The following is a 13,776-nucleotide window of genomic DNA, read 5'->3' as shown; positions in this document are numbered from 1 at the left end:
AGGCGGCCTGTGCCAGGACACTGACTGACTGACTGGGTATGCCTGTGTGTGTGTGTGTGTGGGGGGGGCAGTGGGGTCAGTGTCTGGGATGCCTCACCTCTTCAGCTTGTCAACTCTGCCAGGCTCATTGTCACACACAAGTCACTCTGTCAGTCTTGTTGTACTTGTACTTTTCATGCTTGATATTTGCTTGTTTGTGTTTTCGTATTGATTTTTGTTTTGTTTTTGTTGTTTATTGTTAATGTTTTGTAAATGTTTTGTGAGTTGTGTTAGTGTTTGATGTTGCTTGTTGTGTTTGTAGTGTTGCTGTGTGCCTACTGATTGGGAGGTGACGGTGGTTAGTGTGTGTGTGTGTGTGTGTGTGTGTGTGTGTGTGTGTGTGTGTGTGTGTGTGTGTGTGTGTGTGTGTGTGTGTGTTACTACTACTACTACTACTACTACTACTACTACTAGGTCAGCCTTGCTACTTCCCTTAGTACACTTGAACACCTCCATCAGATCCCCTCTTAATCTACTACTACTAGTACTACTGTTGCAGGCACAGGTGCAGCCACATGCCAACCACCTACAACACTGTGGTGGCACGGACACAGTTAGCACACCAGTTTTATGAGCACGTCAGTGAGGTAACCAGAATGTGTTGCCAACTTGTTCATGACCAGCACCTGCAGCAGCAAGGTCAGATTAAGTTAGTTAAGTTTTTCATATGTGAATGTTGTGACTGTCAAAATGGAGGTCACAAGGGTTTTCTGATGGTCACAGGGGGTTCTGAGGGTCACAGGGGTTCTGAAGGTGACGGGGAAAGAGGAAGAAGGAGAGGAAAGGTGGAGAGGAAAGGTAGAGAGGAAGAAGGAGAGGAAAGGTGGAGAGGAAAGGTAGAGAGGAAGAAAGAGGGAAAGATGAAGAAGAGAAGAGGGAACAAAGAGGAAGAGGAGATAATTGTTAAGAATTTGTCTCTCTTCTTCTCTTCCTCTTTCTTTCCTCTTCATTTCCCATATCGTTGACTGTTTTGTTTAATTTGCTGTAGTCTGCACTCCTCCTCCCTCCACTACTACTACTACTACTACTACCACCACTACTGCAGGCTGGGCAGCAGTGGTGGCCAGCTTGGAGGACATTGTGGCAGCCTTCAGAGCAAGACATGACGCATTCCAGCAAAACTTTGTGGAGTATCTCAGTGGCTGGGAGGAGAAGGTCGCCCTGCTTCAGTCGTGAGTTTGTGCATGTGTGTGTCAGGATTGGAGGAAAGGTGGAGGGAACATGGAGGGAGGTCTGTGAGGGAGGAAAGGCCTGGAGGTAACTTGTGGAGGGAGATATGGAGAAGAGAAAGGAGGGAGGTGGAGGGGAAAATGTGTGGCTGCCATGTCAGACTATCTAATGAAAGCACTACTTTAACTACAAAGCATGTATCACAGGATTAAGGGAAAGGTGGAGGGAACATGGGGGGAAGGCCTGTGAGGGAGGAGAAGCCTGGAGGTAACTTGTGGAGGGAGATATGGAGGAGAGAAGAGAGGGAGGTGGAGAGAATGTCTTGCATATTTTTTTTTTATTACTTACAAGTCTCTCCTGCAGTTGTGTGTGACTCTCCACTCTTCCTGGCAACTCACCAATGGGGAGAGGAGGAGGAGGAGGAGAAGAGAGAAGAGGAAAGAGATAGTAAAATGGTTGGAGTGTATGAGTGTGTGTCTGTCTGTCACTACTACTACTACTACTACTACTACTACTAGTTTTGAAGAGGACCTGAAGCTACTGGCAAGGATTCCAGTCTTCCCTGAATTCTTTTTGGGGAAGACACAAGAGGAGGAGGAAGAGGAGGAAGCTGGGAAGAAGAGGACAAGCACAGCACAGAAGAAAAGGAGGAAGAGCAGGAGGATGAGAAGAGGGCAGGAGGAGGAGGAAGAGGAGGAGGAAAAAGAGAAAGTAAGTTGTTTTTGTTGTTGTTGTTGTTGTTATAAATAAAAATAATTGTTGATAGCTCCTCTCTCTCTCTCTCTCTCTCTCTCTCTCTCTCTCTCTCTCTCTCTCTCTCTCTCTGTCTGTCAGTGAGGCAAGTGTCACTGCTGGACTGGATCAGCACCAATGACAGCCAAAGTGACGTCAGACAGATTGCCCAACTCTGCTGCAGGGGACTGGCCCAGGTGTGTGTGTGTGTGTGTATGTGTGTGTGTGTGTGTGTGTGTGCGTGCGTGCAGCAGGGTGTTAGGGTGTCAGGTATTCACATCTAATTCTTGATACATAATTCTGTTTCCATAGGATTGAATCAAGTTTGTAATCTTGCATTGTTTAACAAGTTGAGTTGTCACATTTGTCTTTAAGCTGGCTCCCCCTCCCCCTTTGTTAGAATATTACATATTTTCAAGGTCACAGGGACACTTAGCTGGGTTCTCAAGGGTGTTTCTCCTGTCACTAATGCAGAAATGTTGTTAATCTGTCACTGTAACTGTAAAAGCATCCTTGAAAACCCATGTCACTTTAACTAGAGCCTTTTAAAAGAGTGTTTCTCGTGTCAGTAATGCAGAAATGTTAATGTGTCACTACAACCATAAAAACTCCCTCGAAAATCTGCTTCACTTCAACTAGAACCTTTTAAAAGAGTGTTTCTCCTGTCAGTAATGCAGAAATGGTAATCTGTCACTGCAACCATAAAAACACCCCTGAAAACCCATATCAACTAGACACACACACACACACACACACAACACTAATACTGCTGCTGCCACACAGATCAACAAGGGGCTGCTGAAACTAGTGGGGCAAGAGGTCAGCGCTGTGCTTCGAGAGGCAGACCGGCCACAGATGAAGGGGCTCGGTGAGCACCTGTGTGGCCTGGAGCAGCTCATGCATGATGCCGACTACATGGTGCAGGAGCAGAGCAATTTCTCACAGGTACTCTTTCATATCTCCCTCCACAAGTTACCTCCACACTTCTTCCTCACAGACCTTCCTCCATCTTTCCTCCACCTTCCCTCCAATCCTGACTATCCTGTGACTCTTGCTTCATAGTTAAAATAGTGTTTTTGTTAGATAGTCTGACATCACAGCCAGCCATTTTCCCCTCAAGTTATCTCCATGTTTCTGCTTACTTACAAATTTCCTCTATCTTTTCTCCATTTTTCCTCCAATTCTGACTATCCTGTGACTCTTAAAAGAGTGATTTTGTTAGATGGTATGACATCACAGCCAACCATTTTCCCCTCCATAAGTGTCTTTTCTTTCCTCCATATCTCTCCACAGCTTCCCTCCAGGATCTTCAAATATGATAGCCTGTTTAGACCTGGTACATTACAATAGACAGACACAGCCCAGCCAGGCAACCAGGGACCCCACTTGTACACTAGTGGCCAATATTAGAGTGTGTGTGTGTGTGTGTGTGTGTGTGTGTGTGTGTGTGTGTGTGTGTGCACACGCGTGCGCTCTCCTGTAGGTGTGGAAGAGTGGGTGGAGTGGAGTAAATAGTAGAATATTGGTGATTTATTGAGTGACAGCAGGGATGTTGGTAGAGTGCCAGGCCAGTGACTTGCTGCTGGCTTGTGCTGTGCAGCAGTTGCAGCATTCAACTATTACTGTGACCTCTTGCTGTGACCTGTCTCTCTGTACATCTCAGAAGGCCAACTTTTGCCCAAGAGTGATGCCCCCAGAGGCCCCCAGACCAGCATTCCACAAGTCTCTCCCAAGACGCCACCTGCCACGCCATCTGAAGATGCACAACGTGGCTTTGCAGCACACCACACCACAGGCCGGTGACTCCCGTGCACCACTTGATAGGGAACGGTGTGTCTGTTGGCAGTAAGTGGTGAGACAAGTGTTGGTCTTGTTGTACTTGGTAGTCAGCATGTTCACTGGGTTCAAACTGTACCTCATGTATCCATGTTTGACAAGACCATTCTTCTCACATTCAAATAATAATAGTAGATTTGTGTTAGAGATCCCAGTGAAAATGTGAAAATATTTGAAATACTTAAGTGTCACTTACTTAATGAGAAGACTTGAATTGCTGTCGCATCTTTGCTCAGCAGTGAGGCGGCTGGAGTTGTGAAGCAAGTGTGGCGGATAGCCCTGCACTGCCAGTGCAGAGATGTGTTGTTGACGCATCTCTGTACATGCCCACAATTATTATTTGACATCAGGTAATGTTTGCAACATTTATTTATTGATTTAGTTTTTGGCAGAGGGTGGTGCTGTGAAGCTGGTGGCACAGGAGCTGTCATGAGTTCTGCAGAACAACACACCACAGCAGCAGCAGCAGCAGCAGGACCATTGTGTCAGTGTTTAAGCTTCAGTATCTTTGATGATAGTGTTTAAATATACTTTGTTGGTCTGTTTATTAGCATTCACATTAATTTGCTGTGCTTAGTCTTCATTTCTTTATTTAGTGTTGGCATATATATAATTGTTTAGTCTTTTATTGAGATTAATTTTTCCCTGTGTGTTTATTGTGTTGCAAATGTCTTCCCCTTTACAAGCTTACTCCTTGTTATAGGTCAGTTCAAAGTGGAGCATTTTGACTCTCAATACTTGACTCACTGTACTCATCATCAACCCGTGTCCTGTACTTTGTGTACAAGCTTCCATATATTTGAGTTGTGCATCTAATACACCCTTCACTATTTACTTGTTGAGCCTCACTTCATTCACGCAGGGTACAACAAAACAAAGCCTGTCCATTTTATGTGTCCATTTTTTATTCTAGGCACTCTACAAGATGCAGCATTTGTATATGTAATGTGTGTGTGTGTGTGTGTGTGTGTGTGTGTGTGTGTGTGTGTGAGGGGGACACTTATTGGTCCATTTTTTTATTCTAGGCACTCTACAAGATGCAGCATTTGTATATGTAATGTGTGTGTGTGTGTGTGTGTGTGTGTGTGTGTGTGTGTGTGTGTGTGTGTGTGTGTGTGTGACACTTATTGGTGAGGGGCTGTGGGGAGTCACTGTGGGTTCAAAAACATACTGTGGAGAACATACTATGGAGCTGTGGGCTGAGAAGAGGAGAGAGAGAGAGAGAGAGAGAGAGAGAGAGAGAGAGAGAGAGAGAGAGAGAGAGAGAGAGAGAGAGAGAGAGAGAGAGAAGGGGGGGCAGGGAGGGAGGCTAGCATGAAGGAGTGTGAAGTGAAGCAGGTGTTGAGTGTTGTTGATGCAGGGGTGAGATGTTACTCAATGTTGTTCATCACAGGAGAGGTGTTGTTCAGTGTTGTTGATGCAGGGAAGAGGTGATACTCAGTGTTATTCATCATAGGAGAGGTGTTGTTCAGTGCTGTTCATTGCAGGTGAGGGAAGACACAGCATGTTGAGGCAAGGCAGCAGCTGTGGAGGAGTGGACAGCTGCACCACTGACACCACCACCACCACCACTGCTCAATGCTGCTGCTGCTGCTGCTGCTGCTGCTACTACTACTACTACTACTACTACTACTACTACTACTACTACTACTACTACTACTACTACTACTACTACTACTACTACTACTACTGCTGCTGCTGCTGCTGCTGCTGCTGCTGCTGTTCCTCTCCTCCTCCCAGCACAGAAACAGACTGTGGGGTCCTGCCACAATGCGGCTCTCTCCTGCAGGACATGTTCTCGTCACCTTCATGTCCTGGACGCGTGCACAGACTTGTGCCTCAGTAGCCTGGCCGCAACAGACTGCGGCTGTGTGCTGTGCTGTGGCTAGCTAACAGGAGGGGGCGGGCAAGCTGGCCACCCTCTGCATCACCACCTGCTGGGGAAAGAAGAGCACCGTTGTTGTCATCTTTGTTTTCCTTTTTTTTCCTTTTGTTTTCCTTCACAGTTTGCAGGGAATGGTGGCAGAATTTGTTGATGTTGTTGTTGTTGTCTGTTTGTTACTAAATGATGTGTTCATTGTGTTGTTGTTATTGTTGTTGTTTTGTGTGTGTGATGAACAAAAGCAGTCCACAGTTACTGGTGTTTGTTTTCCCCTTCAACTGTATACAAACATAAAGGGCTGGCTAGAAGTACAGTAGTAGTAGTAGTAGTAGTAGTAGTACAATTACCAGTATATTTCAACAAATGCTGGAACTACTACTACTACTACTACTACTACTAGAAATATATAATCCAGGACCTCTACTATCATTTTTACTACTATATTGAGCATTACTATTACCACTACTATCTATTCTACTAACAGCACTGCCACCACACCTTGCTCAGCCTGGTCCTGTGCCCTGGCCAGCAGCTGGAGGAGGTGGTGGTGGATGCCCTCTCCTGCTAGTTGTGGTGGTGTGTGGCTGACAAAGCGGGTTCACCAAACACGGCCCACTAGTTGTCTCTTCTGCAACAGTGATGACAGGGCAGGTTTGGTTGAGTGAGGTGAGGCCAACACTCAGAAGGCCTACACACACTTAAAAACACCAAAAAACACACACACACTTAAAAACACCAAAAAACACACATAAGACACAAACAGAGGCTGGGTTGTGCTAACACTCAGAATGACTACATAAAATACAGTGTGCTGGGGTTTGGGAAGAGGAAGAAAAGCACTATGGACAAATGTAAAATGTGAAAGATGAACAAAACGATGGCAGTGGATGGTTTGTGAGTGTGTGTGGATGATCATAATACTCTAACACAATGTGTCTGACAAGCAAGTGTTATTTTCAACTCTCCATTGTAAAACAATACAAAATGTCCATTATTCCTGTCAAACTTTGCTTTTGAGGCTTTTAGAATAATTTTTTTTTCCCCCAAATAGCTAAATTTGACCATTTTCCAGATGGTGTGACAGAGAACTTTACATGCCACCAGTGACATCTCAAGTTGTGTCATCACCAAAAAGAACTGTTTGAATGAAAATGTGCAAATGCATCAATCCCAAACATTTCCCTGAGGAACACCACCAGCAACAGCCCTGGACACTGCCTCTAATTCCACCACAACACAACTCTTGCACTAAGCTGTCACGTGGGACTGAAGCAGAGGTCTCACTCAGGTCAACAAAGGTGCTCATCATTCAAGGCTTTGCTCCAAACTTTAAAATGCCTTTACAAAAAATGTTTGGAGCACCAAAGGAACTTGTGGCTTTTGAGAGAGAGAGAGAGAGAGAGAGAGGAGAGGAGAGGAGAGGAGAGGAGAGGAGAGAGAGAGAGAGAAAGAGAGAGGAGAGGAGAGGAGAGAGGAGAGAGGAGAGGAGAGGAGAGGAGAGGAGAGGAGAGGAAAGGAGAGGAGAGGAGAGGAGAGGAGAGGAGAGGAGAGGAGAGAGAGAGAGAGAGAGAGAGAGAGAGAGAGAGAGAGAGAGAGAGAGAGAGAGAGAGGAGAGGAGAGGAGAGAGAGATGGCAGGGAGGTGGTGATGGTGACAGCCAGGGACAGCTCCACATGGGGCTCCACCAGCACCACCCACAGCAGGATCAACAACAACAACAACAACAACACCAGTCTGTGCTAGCTCCTCTGGGGCTCTGCTGTGACTGGGGATAGTCAGATAGTACTGCTTTGGCAAATAGTTAAAACTATGGGTTTCCTTTGTGGTTTTGTGTTGAAAATGTTACTATCAATGTTTTTTGCTCTTCAAATATGACTATCTATATTTTTTGTGATGTATAATTTAGTCCCTCACTTTATGGATAGTCAGATGGTGTACTATTTTGGGGCTAATAGTCAAAATAGTTCAAAATTGTGTTTTTGGGGGTTTATGTTTCAAGGCATCCTCTGTGAAATCCTTGACTACCTGAGTCCGCTGTGCCTCTGGATAATCAGATAGTAAACTATTTTATGGGTGATAGCTAAAATTGTGTTTTTGGTGTTTTTTAATATGAATTTTTTTTAGGAGGGGGAAGACTTTACAAAATAGTGTACTATTTTGAACAAAACACCACAAAAAGCATCCCATCATAGCAAAATAGTCCAAAATCATGTACTATCCTGCCAAGACAGTTAAAAAAAAGTCAACTTCTACCAAAATAGTGCAAGATGGCATACTATCCCAGCAGAACAGCCTGGGATAGTGTATTGCTAACCTTTGACCCACATGTAGGCAGCAGCAGCAGCAGCAGCCACAGCAAAGACTATCAGGAATAGTACAAAGGCAAGTGTGGTAATTATTGTACATTGGCAACACTGATTGGCGTTACTGTTTTCACGTTTGGTAGCACTGTGTATCGTCAGTCACAATGGTACCACAGGCCAGTGTAGACCCGGCTGTTTCCTTCTGTTAATGTGTGAGTTTGTAGATGTATTTATGTTGTTTTGTCCTGTTATGTACTGTGTTCGTGCTGTGTTGCATGATTGTCATCAATTGTTTATATTGAGTTAATGTGTTGTGTAATTGTCGGTAGTTATTTTTGTCTGTATCTGTTACAGATATGAGAGCCTGGTATTTTGTTGAATAAAGCTTGGAGTTACCACCAAGCGTTTCAGTCTCATTACAATTTATTCAACAAAATTCCCGTCATGGCTAAGTTGCTTAAGCCATGCCGACTGGACACGGATCCCAGCTCTCCCACGGTGGCCAAGGAGTGGAAACACTGGCACCACACGTTTCAAAACTTCATTGAGGAGAGTGGAGAGGCCACACCTAACAAGCTGAGGACTCTAGTGAACTGTGTATCCCCGAGTGTGTATGAACTCATCGAAGACTGTGTTTCATATGAAAGTGCCGTTGCAAAACTGGAGAGTGTTTACGTCGTTACCAAACGAGATTTTTGCAAGGCATGTTTTGGCAACCCGACGACAGCAGTCGGGCGAATCCCTTGATGAATTTTTGAGAGAGCTACATAAACTAAGCAAGGACTGTAACTTCAAGGCAGTCACAGCTGAACAATATCGGGAGGAGCTGGTACGTGATGCATTTATTAACGGTACTGCCTCTGCATTTATTCGTCAGCGCCTGCTAGAAAATAAGTCCTTGAATCTTGAGGCGGCATACAGTCAAGCCCGTACATTGGACCTTGCCCAGCGGAATGCTGATGCATACACGTCTTCCTTGCCTGTTCCTCATGCTGCTGCTTTAGTTCCAGGACAGCAGGAACTGCCCAGTGATGACCAACAACAGCAGTCAACGAAAGAAGGGGCAGAAAGAAGACCACCTGTGGACTTGACTGTCGCTGCTGCACACGTATCTAAGAAGAAATGCTATTTTTGTGGTAATGCATTCCACATTACAGGTAGGGCTAGTTGTCCTGCACGTTCTGTTACATGCAACAACTGTGGTAAAGCGGGTCATTTTGCCAAAGTCTGTAGATCCAAGGCTAAGGCTTATGATAGCACTACTGCCACACTGTATAATCCCACTCTGCTCACACTTGCTGCCACTTTTCCAAAGAATCTTTCACATGCAGCTACAGACATCACTGTCAATGGTCATTCATTGAAGGCACTAATCGACTCATGCAGTTCGAATAGCTTCATAAGTGAGAAAGTGGCACATAAATTAAAGCTGACAGTAGTTCCGGCAAGAAAGGAGATTTCAATGGCATCAGCATCTTTAAATACTAGCTCCCCAGGGTATGTTACAGTAGACTTGGGTCATGTTGATCAAAATTACCCATGTGTTCAGCTAGGAGTCTTAAAGGATTTATGTTGTGATGTGATCTTGGGTCATGATTTTCAAAAACAACACAAGAGTGTAACTTTTCAGTATGGGGGAAATAAGCCAAGTTTAAGGGTAACTAGTAACTGTGCATTGGCAACAGCTGATATCGAGGAGCCTTCACTGTTTCCGAACTTGCCTCAACAATGTAAACCAATTGCAGTTAAATCCAGACATTATTGCAAAGATGACCAGTTATTTATAAATGACCAGATATCACGCTTGCTGTCTGAAGGCGTCATTGAGCCAAGCATATCCCCATGGAGAGCACAGGTCGTAGTTGTGAAAGATCCACTTGACAGACACAAAAAGAGACTTTGTATTGATTATTCTCAAACCATCAACCAATACACAGAACTAGATGCATATCCCCTCCCGAGGATAGAGGACATGGTACATAATCTTGCAAAATACAAGGTGTTTTCTACGTTTGACTTGAAGAGTGCATACCACCAAATCAGCATTAAAGAGAGTGAGAGGAAGTATACTGCTTTTGAGGGTGCAGGAAAACTGTATCAGTTTTGTAGGGTTCTATTTGGTGTCACTAATGGAGTAGCTGTATTTCAGAGAGCTATGGATAAATTAGTTGAAGATGAGGATCTTAAAGATACTTTCCCATATCTCGATAATATTACTGTAGCTGGATCAACTCAGGATGAGCATGATGAAAATGTTAAGAAGTTCTTGGAGGTTGTTCAAAAACGGAAGCTCACCCTCAATGAATCTAAATCAGTTATGTCTGTGCCTATAAACAATGTTCTCGGGTATTGTGTTGGTGATAATGTCATAAAGCCTGATCCTGACAGATTACGTCCCCTTCAAGAATTACCACCTCCTACCAATATGGGGTCTTTGCGAAGAGTTCAAGGGTTGTTTGCATATTATGCTAAATGGATCCCTGGCTTCTCTGATAAAATCCAACCTTTGATAAACACGAAAACTTTTCCGCTGAGTGAATCAGCACTAACTGCCTTTAACTCCTTGAAAAAGCAGCTTATGGATGCTTCTCTAAGATCTGTGGATGAGAGCCTTCCTTTTGTTGTGGAGTGTGATGCTTCGGAGGTCGCTATCTCAGCAGTCTTAAACCAGGGTGGCCGGCCAGTAGCTTTTATGTCAAGAACGCTTCAGGGTAGTGAGCTGCATTATCCTGCTGTAGAAAAGGAGGCTACAGCTATTATTGAAGCAGTTCGTAAGTGGAGTCATTTCTTAGCTAGACGACATTTTACTCTGATTACTGATCAGCGCTCTGTGATGTTCATGTTAGACAACAGAAAGCGAACCAAGATAAAGAATAACAAGATACAAGAGTGGAGGCTGGAGCTGGCATCATTCAGTTATACAATACAGTATCGTCCTGGGAAACAGAATGTTGCGCCGGATACCTTGACTCGTGCATACTGTTGTTCTGTTTCTTCAATGTCGAATCTCACTGACATCCATGAGAATCTTTGCCACCCTGGGGGTAACTCGGCTTTTGCATTTTGTGCAGTCTAAGAACTTTCCCTTCTCAACAGATGATGTGAAAAAGGTGTGTGCTACTTGTAAGGTCTGTGCACAGCAAAAACCACAATTCCATCGTTCAGCACAAGGGGTCCTCATTAAAGCCACACAGCCGATGGAACGCCTTAGCATTGACTTCAAAGGACCTTTGCCTTCCACCACAAACAATAAGTACATACTTACAGTTGTTGACGAATACTCACGTTTTCCTTTTGCACTTCCTTGTCCAAATATGCATTCAAAAACAGTAATCAAATGTCTTGAGTCTATCTTCAGTCTTTGTGGAATGCCAAGTTTTATTCATTCAGATCAAGGTCCTTCTTTTATTTCTCAAGAACTGAAGCTGTACCTTTCTCAGAAAGGGGTAGCAACAAGCAAAACAACACCTTATCACCCAATGGGTAATGGCCAGGTTGAGAAGTACAACGGAATTATTTGGAAAGCTGTTTGTTTAACACTTGCATCTCATGATTTGAGGAATCAACACTGGGAGATGGTGCTTCCTGAGGTTTTGCATTCAATAAGATCACTCTTATGTACTGCAACCAATGAGACCCCACATGAGCGTTTCTTCAGGTTTCAACGACGTTCTAGTTTTGGAAATGGATTACCATCATGGCTTTTGACCCCTGGACAAGTGTTATTGCGACGGCATGTTAGGTCTAGCAAACACAAACCATTAACTGATCAGGTAGAACTTGTTGATGTGAACCCAATGTATGCAAGTGTCAAATATCCAGATGGCCGCGAGTCAACCGTGTCTATCTGTGACTTAGCTCCAAGTCCTGAGAGTCCGACGACTCCTATGCACCAGGATGAAGCACAAGGAAATATAGAGACCCCAGGTTCACCCAAAACCCAAGGTGTACAACCTCATAATAATCATGATTCCCATTCACCCACTGGGCCCATTGAGTTAAGGAGGTCGACTCGTGTGTCGAAGCCCCCCGATCGTTATGGATGGGATTAAACCTGATATGTTCGGATATCTACCTGAAACTCATTTTGTTAATGTTGAATTTTTCTAGGAGGGGAGAATGTGGTAATTATTGTACATTGGCAACACTGATGGGCGTTACTGTTTTCACATTTGGTAGCACTGTGTATCGTCAGTCACAATGGTACCACAGGCCAGTGTAGACCCAGCTGTTTCCTTCTGTTAATGTGTGAGTTTGTGTGTGTATTTATGTTGTTTTGTCCTGTTATGTACTGTGTTCGTGCTGTGTTGCATGATTGTCATCAATTGTTTATATTGAGTTAATGTGTTGTGTAATTGTCGGTAGTTATTTTTGTCTGTATCTGTTACAGATATGAGAGCCTGGTATTTTGTTGAATAAAGCTTGAAGTTGCCACCAAGTGTTTCAGTCTCATTACAGCAAGGGTCTCCAGACTATTTGCCATGGCTTGACTAACGCCACACCGGATAGTCTTGGGTGGTGTGCCTTGTCCTCAGCATGCACCAGACATATATACTATCCAGAGCAGCAGCAGTAGTAGTAGTAGTAGTAGTAGTAGTAGTAGTAGTAGTAGTAGTAGTAGTAGTAGTAGTTTTGGTTAGATTAGGTAAGACAAAAGAGCAGGAGGAGGAGAAAAATTGTAGTAGTAGTAGCAGTAGTAGTTTGGTTAGGTTAAGTTAGGTGAAGGAGGAAGAGAAGAAGAAGAAGAAGAAGTAACAGTGTGACAAGAATAGTCAAATAGTGAAGAAACACAATTCCCCAGCAACCACTCTGGCCACACCCTCTCCCTCTCTCCCTGACCATCCCACACAGAGCAGTAACAAATGGTGTACTATCCCACCTCTCAGGCCAGAAGTAGTCTTGATAGGCAGAGTGTGCTGGACTATTTTGGTGCCGCCATAGAGGACATGCATCCTGGAGTCAGTAATTAGGTCCAGTAGTCGACTATCCCGGGGTCATCTGGGCCAGAAATGCCCTCCTTTATCTGTGGGATGCTCTCTCCTGCAACAATAGTAGTAGTAGTAGTAGAAAATTTTATATATATATATATATATATATATATATATATATATATATATATATATATATATATATATATATATATATATATATATATATATATATATATATTTATATATATATATATATATATATATATATATATATATATATATATATATATATATATATATATATATATATATATATATATATATATATATATATATATATATATATATATATATATTTATTTTTTTTTTTAATTAATATTTTTTTTTCAAGTTTTAATTTGATCTAGGCATAGAACACACACACACACACACACACACACACACACACACACACACACACACACACACACAGTTTGGTTAGGTTAGTTCTTTTTTTTTATGTAGGAGGGTCACCAACCAAGGGCAACAAAAGTCTAATAAAAAAAGAAAGACCCACTTTTTTTTTTGATTCGGTCAGTTTAGTTTAGTTAGGTTAGGATGGGTTGTGGCGGTAGTGGTGATGGTAGTGGTGACTGTCAGCCAGCCAGCCAAACAGCCAACCAAACTACTACTAGTCAGTCAGCCAGCCAGCCAGTCTGTCAGTCAGCCAGCCGGCCAGCCAAACAGCCAGCCAGCCAGCTTGCCAGCCAAAGTCAGTCATCCAGCCAGCCAAACAGCCAGCCAAACAGTCAGTCAGCCAACCAGCCAGCCAGTCTGCCAGCCAGCCAGCCAAACAGCCAGTCTGCCAGCCAACCAAACACCCAGTCAGCCAGCCAGCCAAACAG

General features: G+C 43.7%; 2 long non-coding RNA genes across 8 annotated transcripts in view; one reads left to right on the top strand and one right to left on the bottom strand.

The window, feature by feature from the left end:
- LOC135104976 (uncharacterized) overlaps positions 1 to 5,491 on the top strand; it is a 102,626-nt gene extending 97,135 nt beyond the window's left edge. For 4 of the 7 annotated variants that reach the window (XR_010270645.1, XR_010270641.1, XR_010270643.1 and 1 more), the window contains exons 4-11: positions 539 to 678; positions 1,085 to 1,211; positions 1,573 to 1,920; positions 2,044 to 2,138; positions 2,725 to 2,886; positions 3,605 to 3,786; positions 4,170 to 4,261; positions 5,265 to 5,491. This is a non-coding gene — a long non-coding RNA (uncharacterized LOC135104976). Of the gene's footprint in view, positions 1 to 538; positions 679 to 1,084; positions 1,212 to 1,572; positions 1,921 to 2,043; positions 2,139 to 2,724; positions 2,887 to 3,604; positions 3,794 to 4,169; positions 4,262 to 5,264 lie in introns of all 7 variants that reach the window. The other 3 variants (XR_010270647.1, XR_010270642.1, XR_010270646.1) reach the window with 3 other exon arrangements.
- The window catches only part of LOC135104975 (uncharacterized), a 16,046-nt gene continuing 7,109 nt past the window's right edge, over positions 4,840 to 13,776 (bottom strand). The window contains exons 2-4 of the long non-coding RNA XR_010270640.1: positions 12,841 to 13,001; positions 6,158 to 6,287; positions 4,840 to 5,714 (exon numbers count right to left, since the gene is read on the bottom strand). This is a non-coding gene — a long non-coding RNA (uncharacterized LOC135104975). The remainder of the gene's footprint in view (positions 5,715 to 6,157; positions 6,288 to 12,840; positions 13,002 to 13,776) is intronic.

This window comes from Scylla paramamosain, chromosome 11, assembly GCF_035594125.1.
Source record: "Scylla paramamosain isolate STU-SP2022 chromosome 11, ASM3559412v1, whole genome shotgun sequence".
Classification (NCBI taxonomy): domain Eukaryota; kingdom Metazoa; phylum Arthropoda; class Malacostraca; order Decapoda; family Portunidae; genus Scylla; species Scylla paramamosain.
Note: the sequence above shows the minus strand (reverse complement) of the source record. Positions and strands in the feature narration are given on the sequence as shown.